The 12,868-nt window shown below is 36.9% G+C and overlaps 1 protein-coding gene across 1 annotated transcript in view; it reads right to left on the bottom strand.

Annotated features, from left to right (window-relative positions):
• Nucleotides 1-12,868, bottom strand: part of LOC149156971 (clathrin heavy chain 1-like) — a 219,809-nt gene that overhangs the window by 67,178 nt on the left and 139,763 nt on the right. The gene's annotated exons all lie outside the window — the stretch shown is intronic.

Raw genomic sequence — 12,868 nt, 5'->3', positions numbered from 1 at the left:
CAAACCAATATATAAACTCTTTGGTTGGATGGAGGTTTTATGGGCCCTACAAACTCTAGAGCCCATGTTTTAAAGGGTTCAAGTATTACCTGAGGATTCAGTGGCATTTCATCTCTATGGTTGGGTTGGCCCATTCTCTGACAGTTGTCACAGGCCCTGACATATTTCTTTGCATCCTTGAAAAGTGAGGGCCAATAATAACCCATCATGAGAATTTTATGTGTCGTTCTCTTATCATTGAAATGCCCACCACAAGGGGCATCATGACAAGCCTTCAATATGTCATAAACCTCATCTTCTCTAATGCATCTTCAGATCTCCTGATCAAGTCCTATATGAAAAAGACACCCATTTATCCAGCTATACCTGGCACTTTGTTGAATGATTCTTCTTTTCTCCCTATGTGATAGGTGTGATGGTAACTTCCCTGCAACCAAATAATTGGCAATGTCTGCATACCATGGTGAGTGAGCAGATACTGCAAACAAATATTCATCAGGAAAGGAATCATCTACTGGAGTATTATCATCAGTGTTTATTCGAGAAAGGAAATCAGCAACCACATTTTCTTTACCTGGTCGATCCACAATTGTAATATCAAATACTTGTAATAACAATAACCATCTTGTAACTCAAACATTTGTAATAGATTTATTCATTAAATACTTGATAGCTGAGTGGTCAGTGTGAACAAAAGTAGGATAACCAGTAATATAATGTCGAAATTTATTAATAGCATAAATAACTGCTAAAAATTCTTCCTAGGTGACTGTGTAATTAAGTTTAGAAGGGGTCATATTTTTACTAATGAAGTAGATAGCATATGGAAGATTGTTTTCTTCTTGACCCAAGACCGCTCCAATTGTAGTGTCTGAAGCATCAGAGGATATGTGAAAGGGAAGTGCCCAATCAGGTCCCCTCAGAATAGGGGTTGTAGACAACTGATGCTTAAGTTCATCAAATGCTTTCTGACAGTCATCAATCCACTTAAATTCAACATTTTTCATAAGTAACACAAACAAATGGGAAGCTATTTTAGAGAAATTTTTGATAAATCTTCTGTAATATCCAACATGTCTTAAAAAGCTTCTTACATCAGTTTGTGTTTTAGGAATAGGAAGGGTCTGAATTACCTGTACTTTGGATGGATCCACCTGAATACCAAGAAATGAAATGAAGTGCCCTAGTACAATTCCTTCGTTCATCATCATATGACATTTTTCAGTACTCAAGGAAAGATTAGCTTGTATACATCATTTAAGTACTTTCTCAAGGTTTTGCAGTGCAACTTCAAAAGTCACACCATAGGGAGTGAAATCATCCATGAATATTTCCAAAGAATCATCAAGCATATCAGAAAAAATTCCTACTACTGCTCTTTGAAATGTTGCTGGAGCATTACATAGTCCAAATGGGAGAACTCTATAGGCAAAAGTTCCCCAAGGACTAGTAAAGGTGGTCTTATCTTGATCTTGAGGTGCAATTCTGATTTGGTTATATCCACTAAAACCATCTAAAAAGGAAAATATTTTCTTCCCTGTCAAACTGTCCAATACCTGATCAATAAAGGGCAAGGGGAAATGGTCTTTTTGGGTGGCTTTGTTTAAGGCTCTATAATCCACACACACTCTCCATTTCCCGTTTTTCTTAGGGACTATCACCAATGGTGAAACCCATTCCCTGTCAGATATGGGATATATAAACCCTGCATCAAGCATCTTTTGAAGTTCTTCCTTCACAATTTCCCTTAGGTTGGGGTTCATTCGTCGCTGGGGTTGACAGACTGGTCGGGCTCCCTCCTTAATATGAATACGATGAGTACATAATTCAGGAGAGATCCCCTTCATGTTCGTGTAATCCCAGGCGAATGCCTCTTTGTTTTCACAGAGCAACCTCATTAGCTGTTGTGTTTCAACATCTGATAAGTTGGGGTTTATGTTTAATGTTTTGCCAAGTTCAATCTCTACTGTTATGCTTTTAGAGGAGATAGCAGTTGATATTTGAGGTAAATCTTCATATTTAAGCTTTTGCTGTGTTTCAGGATCAAAAATTGCAGTTAACTGATTATGTGCTTCAGAAGTAACTGAGGAAGGTTCAGAAATAAAATTACTAATTACTTCATCTTATGTGGTATCTTTAAGAGTTAAGCCCTGACCAATGGTCAAGATGGGTTGAGTATCATTATCCTCATAGTTTACCCATACAGAATCATCATTATTAATCATAGGTGTAGCATGACGGTACAACATAAGCTGCTTAGTTTCACAGCCATTAGAAATTGTCATTGAGCCTGATCGACAACTGATAAAAGCATCTGCTATAGCCAGCAAGGGTCTCCCCAAAATCAGAGGATGCCCCCCCAACTTTGCTTTAGTCTGTAACACCACAAAGTCGGCTAGGTAATTCCAGGATTCAACTGAAATAATCAGGTCTTCAATAACCCCCTCTAGTTTGATTGTGGAACGATCAGCTAATTCCAGGATAGTTGGTGTTTCTCTAATTACATTTTTCAATTGTAACAGCTGTGTAGTTTCAAGGGTCATGATATTTATAGCAGCACTTAGGTCTACCAGAACTCGTGAAACAATAGTTTTTCCAACCTGCACTGTGACCGTTGGGTGACCAGGGTCACCATATTTTATAGGAGGGGCTTTTCCTGTCATTAAAGCAGCTAGATCTCCCATCACATGAACTGTAAGGGGATCTTTAGCCTTCCTACCAGGTTTCTTAATGCAAATATCTCTAACAGTTCTGGTGTAGGTTGTTACATCTCTGAGTGCTTGTAAGAGTGGAATTTTAACATACAGATTCTGCAATTCCCCTAACAGGTTAAAAGCAGGCGGCTCAGGCGTCTTAGTGAGAGCCAAGCGCTCAGGGAATGGTGGTTCTGCTGTTTTAGTAGTTCCATTAGAGGATGGCCTGATTGTTTCAGCAGTTTTATTAGAGGATGGCTTGACTGTTTCAACAGTGTTATTAGATAATTTATTCTGTTCTGCTTCCTCTTTCTCAGAGTCTGAAGAGGCAATGTCATCTATAATTGGCTCGACTACTCTCCCATATCGTAAATGAATATAATTGTATTGCATAGGCAGGTTCTGAATGTCGATAACTTGCACAGCTTTATTGTTATTTGGGTTAGGGTTCGGTTGCACAGGCAACTGAGGCTTCATGGTCTGATTATTTGACGGGGTACTTGCCGGCAGAGAAAGTTGTTGTTGGAACTAAGACAATTGACTTGAGAATGGAGTCTGTTGAGCTCTCCAGTTTGGGTTCCATTGGTTAAAATAGAATTGCTGTAGAAGCCATGGATTCCACATTGTAGGGTCTACAAAGGGAGGGTTTGTTTGCTGCATGGGTGGGAAATTAAAGGGTGGGTATTGCATTTGGTTAAAGGGGGGGTAATTTGCTTGATTAAACGAAGGATAATTATTCCAACGATTAAATGGCATACTAGAATTCGTACCTTGTCCTCCTAGTTGCCATTGCCTCCTTTGTGTCAACAGATAAACTGCTTCAGCTTCTTCCTCCGTTGGTTGTAATGCTGCCTTTATCCCTGGTAAAGAGGGGCATTGTTGAGTTTCATGGTCCTTTTCACAAATGGTACAGATCGGCACCTTTTCCAGTGGGCATTCTCTCAATGGATGTTTTTCCCTGCATTTAGAGCAGAAGATGGCCAAAGCAGCTTCTGCCTCTGCCTGCTTCTTTTTAACCTGCAAGGTATCAATCTGTGAAGCAAAAGAACTTAACATTTCAGTTTTAAATTCCTCAAGTAAATTACCTATTTCAGCCCTTGTTGCTCCACCACTGGCTGATTTCTTGACCCTTGAATAAGTGTTATCCTTGCTCTTTGATTTATTTGCATCTCCTCTTGAACATCTCTTGCAGAGGTTAACAATTTCGTCATACGATTCTTTGGATATATCTCCTTTACCAAGCATATTTAACATATCTAAACAATAATCTCTTACCCCTTTCAACAATATTGTTTTAAGAATATCTTTACTTACATCAGGTTGCTCAAATCTCTGCAGGTTATACTGGAGTCTTTCCACAACGTCCTCCAGATTTTCATCCTCCTTCTGAACCATATTGAATAATTCCTCCCTTTTTTCTCTTGTTTGGCAATAGTCTTGGTATTTGGCCAGAAATTTCTCCTTCATCTGATCCCATGTCGTGATTACATGAGCTCCCAAGCTCATAAACCATCTTAGTGCATTCCCTTTTAATGTGGCTGGAAACAACTTCAATTTCTTAGCAGCATTAACATATTCATAGCTTCTACACAATATATCAAATTCAAAAAGAAACTCATCAGGGTCTTCAAAAGATAAACCATGAAAATTGGGTAATGCTGACAGTGGGATATTCTTCATAGGAGTTTTTCCTCTGGGGAGTTCCCCAATAGGGAATTCCAGGGTGGAGAGAGAATTTTCTCCCCTTCCTTCTCCTCTACGACCCACACCGAAGATTCCTTCATTGTTATCCTCCATTGGTCGTTCTCTTGATGCGCTTGCCTGGTCTCCAATGATTTTTGTTGGACTCTCAATGTCCTGAACTGGTTCCTCAACTTCAGTATCTTCTATTGGCTCTTCAATACTTTCTACTGGTCCTTCGACTTCTTCCACTGGTTCCTCGGTGTATTCTGATGTTTCTATAACCCTTTCAGGTCCCACTACTTCCTTTGTTTGATAGTCTGTTTGGAAAGAGTGCTGGGTCTGTGGCCTTTGAGAGCTTAACCTCTGGGATGTCTCAGCTTTTGAAATAATATCATCGATGAAAGTTTTCCTTCTTCCTCTTCCTTTGCCCTTGCCACCTGTAACATTAGTTTTCTTGCGTCCTCTCATGCATTCTGCATATCTACAGAAAAATCATCAGTACTTTTAAAATCTATAATTGCCTTCCCCGGCAACGGCGCCAAAATATTGGTCACTTTAATTTCTTATTGAATTAAACAACAAAGTGCGACATTAATTGTCAACCCAGGGAAGTCTTGTTATTTCAAAGACAACTGGGTACTGTATGTACTCAATTTTAAAAGTGACAGAATTTATAGTATAAACAAATCACGCCTTAAATTAACAAACTGAAGCTCCACTCTGCATTACAGCAATTACACTCTATTGCAGATGGCTATCAGAAAAATGCTTAATTCTAATAGAGAAATGGAAATAATCAATCTGCAAAAGGAAAAAATGGTTGCGCTGTAATAGAGAGTCAGGACCCTATCCCCCAGAGCGGGAATCTCCAACACCTGCCTCTGATTAATTCAGCTTGCCAATTCACTCTGTAACTTAATCACTGGTGAAACACTCATAAAACAATTAATAGAAACAGAGTTTAGCAAAAGATATTATAAACAATGTTTGGCAAATAGTACTGTTAATAAGGCATGAATAAAAGGCACACTTAACACACTGCAGAAATGTAATGGGTGAATCTTGTGATGAAGGTGGGCCCTGTCCTTCTCATAAGATTCCCCAGGAAACAAGAACTAGAAAGAGATGCTCAAAACGACATTGTATTCATTCATCAATATGTCATATTACAGAAAAGAGTTCCAGTTCTGTTCCTTCAGCTAAGCTTTTTTCCAATCCCCCTCTAATGTAGACGACTCCTCCTTATATAGAGGAGACATCTATTACCAAAGATTTACATTGTTCTAACCCATTATACAAAAAAAAGGAAGTCAATTCCCTGTCAATGAAATGCTGTTATAGTAATGTTGTCTTTAGATATAAGCGTTACATCCCGTGTAACAGCTTCTTTGGTGATCAGTCCCGATTCCTTTGCTGCTGTCATATTTAGAATGCAGATCTCAACTGTTTCAGCATCGTGATCCGCATGTCGTTCCTGTTGTTTCAGCAACTATAAAAATAGTCTTCCAGCTGTTTCAGCATCACAGACTGCACGTCATCCTTTAACTGTTTAGCACTTAATAATTCAAAGATTAACTATGAAGATGTCGTGATTATATGCTAAATAATTAAACGTATAGTGATGAGAAGAATCATTACATACCTTAGCGATAATTGGGTCAAAATACTTGACAAAGGCTTTTAAATATAACTTTGAAAGGGATGGTATCATAGCAAAATATATGGTCAAAAAGGGACAATATGAGGTCCTAACAATCTTCATGTTTATATTGGTAATTGTTTGATGAAGAAAATAAATAAATAAAATTAATAAGAAGCCAAAAAAGTTCAAAAATAATTATCAAGTTAAGGAAAATCAACATATAACTAAATTGCCTTTGATTTTCCAACACTCTCAATGAGGGAGGCATTCTCAACCACTCCAATCTTGTGCTCAAAGTATAAAAACTTTGTCCGGGACAAAGGCTTTATGAGAATGTCAACAACCTTCTTGTACGCAGAAATGTATTTGAGCCTCACTTCTTCCTTTTGTACCATGTCTCGAATGTAGTGGTACTTGATATCAATGTGCTGCGACCTGTCATGGAAAAATGGATTTTCTGAAAGCTTCACACGACTTTGATTTCCACAATGTATCATAATCGTCTCCAAAACCTTATTAAAAAATCATGCGAGCATATTTCGAAGCTACATTGCTTCAAAACTCGCCAATCCAGCTACAATATACTCAGCCTCTGCAATGTTGAGTGCAATAGATGTCTACTTCCCTCTCATCTAGGATATCATAAAAGAACCCAAACTAAAGAAACATCTTGATGTGTTCTTCCTGTCTTCGACACTTCTTGCCCATTTGGAGTTTGTGTATCTCTATAGCAGTACTTCACCATTTGAGACGTATCTCAATCCATAACTGACCATACCACACGAATATCTCACACATGCTTTACCGCAATCCAATGTACATGCTTTGGTTCCATCATGAATTGGCTAAGAGTGTTCACTGTAAAGCAAATATCAGGTCCGGTATTAACCAAATACATCAAGGATCCGATAAATTGGCGATACATAGAGGGATCCACCAAATATGAATCAAAACCTCTCAACTTCTTCAGATTGGTTACCACGAGAGTGGCCATGGACTTGTAGTCCATAATCCAAAATCACTGAAGGTTTTGTGTAGTGTTATTTTCCGGAGTCATCACATTCATGATTTTATTGTATCGACGTTTTGAACCAACCTCAGTGGTTCATCATCAGGATCACTGAAGGTTATTAATAATAATATAGTGCCCTTAACCAAGGAAGGTTTCATCAGGTTTTTGCCACACTTCTGATCCCAAGAAGTAATACATCAAACCTAGATCCTTCATCTCAAACTCAAAGGGCAACTCCCTTTGACATTGATCAATGAGATTTTATGCTCCTGTCAAAGAACAAGTCATCAACATATAACAACAAGATCACAAGCTCGCCTTTAACAACCTTCTATTAAAGATTGGCATCAACATCACTCTTGGTGAAATCAAGGCTCATCAGGTGTTATGTATACAGATCAAAATATTGCATAAACATAAGAAAATATAGATCAATGACTTGATAATAAAAAACTTCAAGGGGAAAACCTCTTTTTACATGACATAAATGAACAATTCTTGGATGATTCAAATGGCAAGAACTCCTTGGTATATATAGGAGTCTAAAGGGTCAAAATATAATTAGGTCCTACATACCAACAATAATATAAAGGCACAAGAATAACAAAAAAGTGTTTTCCTCAACACTTGAGTAGTTCTAGATATTTCTGTATAAAATATTCATCCTACCATGTGGAATCTTCAGCAGGTAAATTCTTCCACTTAATAAGATACTCTGAAATTGATCGATTTTGCAGCTGTCAGATTCTTGTTTCCGTGATTGCTTCCTGCTCCAATATGATTTTGTCCTTCCTCATCATGTTCTGGAAATATAGTTTGTACTGGGAGCTTGTTTCTTATAGACTTCTTTAAGCACGAAACATGAAAAACTGGGTGTACTCGCGAAGATGCAGGGAACTCCAATTTGTATGCCATAATACCAATCTTTTACAACACCTTGTAAGGGCCATAGTACTTGGTTGATAATTTATTATCCTTCTTAGCTTGCTTGAGGGGCATTTGTTTGTATGGTTGTAGTCGTAAGAATACCCAATTGCCCACGTCAAAACTTCTTTCATCGCAATGCTGATTTGCTTGTTGTTTCATTTGGTTATGTGCCAAAGACAGGTTGTCCTTTAAAAGTTGGAGAACTTGTTGTTAATGCTCGACGTGATCTTCCACTACTTGAACCTTAGAATTATCTCTTGGAGACGATGTGATGGATGGTGGATGATAACAATAAAGTGCCATAAATGGGGTCATTTTTGCTGCAGTATGGAAGGAAGTGTTATATCACCATTCTTTCAGAGGTAGCCACTTGACACATTGTGCTTTTTGATTAGATACAAAGCATCGGAGATATCCTTCCAAACATTTGTTAACTATCTCATTTTGCCTACCACATTGAGGATGATGAGATGAACTATGAGCCAATTGAGTACCAAGACAAGAAAATAATTTTGTCCAAAAATTTCCAATGAAAATGCGATCTCTATCACTTATAATAATCTTTGGGTTTCCATGTAGATTTTGAATAATCTTTGGGAGTCTGTAATTTTGCTGGGAGTAGACAAGATCTAGTGCCAAAAGCTGGGGTGTGAGACCAGAGAGCCAAAGAGTCAAGATCCAGTTAGCAAAACGATCAATAAGAAGGGTGATGCAGTTCCCAGCAGGTTGACCCAGAGGCAGCGTGGGGCTAGCCATCCAGAGCCTGGATAAAATTCAGATCGCTAGTGATAGTGTGACAATATTTCTCACTACCTCTTTGCCAATTTATTCTCAGTATTAGATATCCAGTGTGGACATCCAATGATTTGTACTCAGATTACTACTACAAAATAATAAAAACCTCAGCTGCTGCACCAGTTTTCCCAAGTTGGGCTTTTCGGGGACATTTTTCCAAAAACAACAGTGTAATTGTGTGTGTTTATTTCTCTCCTGTGCAATATTTTGTTTCTGTAATATTTTATGTTGTGAAGGCTGCTGATGGGTCTCTAAATTAGACATAAATTAAGGCCCTTGCCTCTAAATTAAACAATAACTTAAGGCCTATGACCATCCTTCAACACATTAAACCTCTTTTTGCATTAGATAATTTATTTTTAACTTTAATATATTCATTAGGAAGGTTTATGAATAATTGAATATTTGTGCCTAATATTATTTATTTTTTGTAGAATATTATAAGAATATTGGGCATATTATGAAGAGTTGGGGGAGGAGATAATTTAGGGATTTTTTCCCTACTACTAGAGGATCAGTAATAAATAAATAAGTCAACAAGATATTATGGAATTATAGCACAAATTATAGAACTCCAATGATTGAGAAAATCTAGGAATGTGTTCCACCAATCAAGGGAGAAGATCCACTAATCAAGGGATTTCGGTGGGGAAAGCTTCCTTCATCCATGGAGAATGATTCTTAATCATTTTGTATAAGTACCAAGTTGAATTTTCCTCTAGGGAATGATTGAAAAAATTTAGGAATGTGTTCCATGCCATTTAATGCAAATTCCTAATATTGGGGACTAGATCCACTAATCAAGGGATTTTGGTGGGGAAAGCTTCCTCCATTCATGGAGAATGTTTCCTAATCATTTTGAATAAGTACCAAGTCGAATTTGCTTCTAGATATAGATTTTGATTAGTGTTATGGTGGAGAGAGCTTGTATTCTTGCAGCTCCATTGCATTTTCTTGCACGGATGTAATTCTATTGATGAAAATAATGAAAATTGGTGTCATGTTCAGCTTCTAAATCTTGTTCTCCTCCATAGGTCTTTGAGTTTACTTGGGCTTGGCCATCCCAGGAACCTCAGAGCCATTTTGTATCATTTTCTTTCCCTCTTTTCATTGCTTATTCACATGCATCTCTTGTTTTGATTTCTTTCTATTTCTGCATTTAGAATTAATGATTTCTTGTTGTAGGATTGAGCTAAATGGTTGATATAAGTTCTTTTACAGGATTGCAAGCATTATTTCATCCTTGGAAAAGCTTTGGAAGTTCATAATAATCATTGAGTTGCTTGGATTAGTCTTTTCATTCCCAAATTTAGATTGTTGGACCTCCTTTTTAGCAAAGAATAGTAAATTTCTGCTATTTTTTAGAGCATGCTAACGAGTTTCAATTGAATTGATTCCACTTGCATTATATCACAAAATTTTTTTAGTTCATAACAAAATTTACTCCATTTCAGTTACACTTGATTTGGAAAGGCATTTTTCAGATTTACTAGCCCACTAGTTCTCGAATTTCTAGATTTTCGACTAGTAGTGTTTTTTTATTTTTTTTGCATGGGTTAACAGAGGTATTTTTGAGTTATTCTACTTGGAATGGGAACCTAAGACATCTTAGTTAATACTAAAATTTGTCTCATCCAATTTGGATTTGATTTTCTTGGTCATTTGATGAATTATTGTAAATTTGTACATCTTGTAGGAAGTCAGGGGATCCTGTAGGAAATCACTTTAGCATCCTGTAGCAAAGTTTGTTTTGAGGCCGAATTGAGGAAAAATCCTCTAGAAAGTTAGTAAAGGGTCCCTACTTGTCTCCCAAGCCTTCTGACAATTCACCATAATCTCCAAGCCACTTGCCACATCACTGAAAGAAATTAGATTTCACACTCTCACATGAAAACGACAAAAAGAAAAACAAATTTATTTTATTCATTTACATGCACAACAATAGAAGGTTTGATGGTTTGAATCTGCATGTTTAGGATAGTAGGATTGCATACATGTTAACTTAGCATTCTTTTGAAGCAAAGCCTCTTAGGGGTTAGTTAGAAAATTGTGTGTTTTAGCATTTGATTTCATTTTCTTTCCTTGTACTTTCTTTCTTGCAATAGGCTAAGGTTCCATTTCAAACATTTCATTTTCTTCAATTAATTTAGGATTTGAATTCAGTACATACACTCCATTACATTATGAAAACAAATAAATAACACATTGTATGTTGCACATATAGTGCTGATACCTCTTAAGTTTGTACGAACCGCGGGTTGATAATTAAAGTCGGTAGCCTTGAGAGTTGTAACATTCTTGTTGCAATACCAAGGCCCATCACTTTTTGGCGCCGTTGTCGGGGAGGTGTCAAAGTATGCATTGTTTTATTTCCTAGTTTATTCATTTCTTTTTACTTTTTGCAAAAATAAAAAATATTTGCATTAGGCATATTTAATTTCAAAAGTAGAAAATTGCATTGTATTGTAGTTTTCATTTAATCATAAAAACAAAAACAAAATTTCTCCAACACCAACCCACCCCCCCATTTGATCACATGGTGCAGTAAGATCCATATCACCATTCACTTTTGCAGGGAGAAGAAAAACATGGAAAATAATGTAAAAGAAATGGATGGAGATGATGAAAATGACGAAGATCCTCTCGGATTTCCCATTCAAGACACTGATGGTAGTGTGCACATGAAGAACATCCCTCCGTCTTTTCTTCCAAAATTTCATGGTCTAAGGTTAGAGGATCTGGAAACCTTTCTCTTTGAATTTGAAATTGTTTGTAGATCTTATGGTTACTTATTAAAAACTAAAAAACTGAGATTGGATGTTGGAGAGTACATGCATGCAAGAAACAAGAACAAGTTGGTACCAAAAGGAAAATTGGTCAAGCCTAGTCAAAAGAAGTCAAATTTTGACTTTCTCCTATTTTGTTCAAATGCCCCAAAAATGTGAGGTGTTGGAGGTGATGGGAGGCCTAAGAAAGGTGTGTGATGGATGGAATGGAGTGGGAAAATTCCTAAGATCACTGAGAACTCAAAACCAAAGTCGAGAGATGGATGGATTCACTCAAAAAGCTTGGAGAATTTTCCTTGTAAAATGGTGAAATTGGTGAGGGTTTAAAGACCAAGCAAATCAAATCCAAATTGGATGGGAAAAATTTTGTTATTAACTAAGATGTATTAGGTCCCTATTCCAAGTGGAATCACTCAAAAAGACCTATGTTAACCCATGCAAAAAAAATAAAAAACATTACTAGTCGAAAATCTAGAAATTTGAGAACTAGTACAAGGAAAGATACGGAAATTCAATGCTAAATCACACCATGTTCTAATTAACTGCCAAGAAACTATGCTTTGCAATAATGCTAAATTATCATGAACCAAATGCTACTATCTAAGAATGGAAGTACGAAGCATCAAACCTCACTAATGTGCAAGTAAAGTGACTGAAATAAATCTGTTTTTTTTCTATTTGGATTGTGTCGGTAGCCTCAAGAGTGGTAACATTCTTGTTGCAATACCGAGGCTCATCACTTTTTATTAGAACCTTAACCTATTGCAAGAAAGAAGGTACAAGCAAAGAGAATGAAATCAACTGCTAAAACACACCATTTTCTAACTAACTACTAAGAGGTTTTGCTTCAAAAGAATTCTAAGTTAACATGTATGCAATCCTACTATCCTAAACATGCAGATTCAAACCATCAAACCTTCTACTGTTGTGCATGTAAATGAATAAAATAAATTTGTTTTTCGTTTTGTCTTTTTTTTCATGCGAGAATGTGAAAGCTAATCTCTTTTGGTGATGTAACAGGTGGCTTAGAGATGATGGGTGAATGGTCAGAAAGTTTGCAATAACGAAGCTCATCACTTTTTATTAGTGGAGGCACCTCAAATTGGGTCATTGATTGAAAACCTCCATGAGGTGGTCAATGGGTTGGAAAAAAAAAAAAAAGATCCTAGGTTGAAACCTCCTTTGAGGCACCTAGGCAGATCTAGTAGTTGAAAACCTCATTGAGGCGGCTAGTAGGCCTACAAAAAAAAATGAGAAAAAAAATAAAAGAATCCTTTCTCCATGCATGCATGTATTCTCCAACATCCGCAAGCAACAAGAATAAGTTGGT

Source organism: Pinus tabuliformis, chromosome 9 (genome assembly GCF_031772625.1).
Source record: "Pinus tabuliformis cultivar Carrire ecotype Pingquan chromosome 9, CPIR1, whole genome shotgun sequence".
NCBI classification, from domain to species: Eukaryota; Viridiplantae; Streptophyta; class Pinopsida; order Pinales; family Pinaceae; genus Pinus; species Pinus tabuliformis.
The sequence above is the reverse complement of the archived record's forward strand: the minus strand, read 5'-3'. Positions and strand labels throughout refer to the sequence as shown.